The sequence below is a fragment of the Halyomorpha halys genome, unplaced genomic scaffold (genome assembly GCF_000696795.3).
Source record: "Halyomorpha halys isolate HHAL.00 unplaced genomic scaffold, Hhal_1.1 Scaffold1754.1, whole genome shotgun sequence".
NCBI lineage: Eukaryota > Metazoa > Arthropoda > Insecta > Hemiptera > Pentatomidae > Halyomorpha > Halyomorpha halys.
In genome coordinates, this window is record NW_027108705.1 from 60,345 (window position 1) to 61,705 (window position 1,361).

The following is a 1,361-nucleotide window of genomic DNA, read 5'->3' on the forward strand; positions in this document are numbered from 1 at the left end:
TTATCTCTTTTGTTCTATAGCCCTGATGAAGACCTGAAACTCAGGTCGAAACGTCGGCATAAAATAAATAAATATGGTTTTGTTTATTTATGTTATTCTTTGGTAACCGCACCCCCTCCCCCCCCCGACAAACTTTTCCAATCATTAATAATAATAATACTTTATTTATTCTGGGACGAGTCCCTTTAGAATAATACAGAGAAATCAATAGATGAGGGCTGAGGAGCCTCAGAAATATTTAAACAAAAAATACAAAGAAATATAAACTGTCATTATAAAAAAAAATAATTATAGGTTACTTTCTCACTTTTATCGGTTGAACAATAAAAAAAATTGAATAAATAAAAAAGAGAAAAGAAAACTATGTAAAAATAATTAAGAATGATATAATAGTTTACATACATATTTATAATTATATTAATTTACAATATTATGGGGTCTGAATGGATAGGAAATGATGAAGATAGTGAGAATATACTACAGAATATGTAAATTATATATTTTGATCTATACCTCCTAGTAAAGGAAATATATCTTGTGTGATGCGCACATCTAACAACTTTTACTTACTACCAGAGATGTGCAAAAATTAGCTTTAGTTGAAACTAATAGCTTAAATTGTCATGGAAACTATTTTTATCAATGGTTCATTCATGAATAAGGTTCGTATCCATAGCAACTTTAGCAATTAGTTTCATCTGGAGCTAATTTTTTGCCAATCTCAGCTTACTACAGATATTTCTGTATTTATCACTAATGCAATACTTTCCCCGTTCTAATTTTCTAAATGAACCTTTCAATTGGTAGATTTAATGACTACAGGTATGAGATAATAACTATCTGCCACAGCCAGATTCAAACCGGGTCCTTGGAGTTAGTAGTCCATTGCCTTACCAATAAGGTACCCACTCCCACAGTCTTTAATATATTTTTATAAATTTTTCATTACTGTTTTGTATATTTTTATTACTGTTTTTATCAATTATTTTCATCATGTGGGAGCGGGTAGCTCATTAAAAAAGAAATGGACTACTAACTCCAAAGACCCGGGTTTGAATCCGGTTGTGACAGATAATTATAATCTGTTACTTGTAAACGTTGGAGTCTGCCCTGTGAGTTCAGGAGCCCTCCAAGGTTCACTCAGCCTCATAAAATGGGTACACTTAATTGGGTATAAATCTTGCAGTCATGCGTGAATCTGAAGAAATCAGCTCCTTGCACATCCGTTAGTATAGTAACAATATTGCACCCCTTCGGTTGGAGCAGTACTGATTTAATTTTTTTTTTTTATTTATTGCTATTTACAACTGTACATTATAATACATTTAGTAAATTTGATCTCAGTTAAAAGATTAGATCAG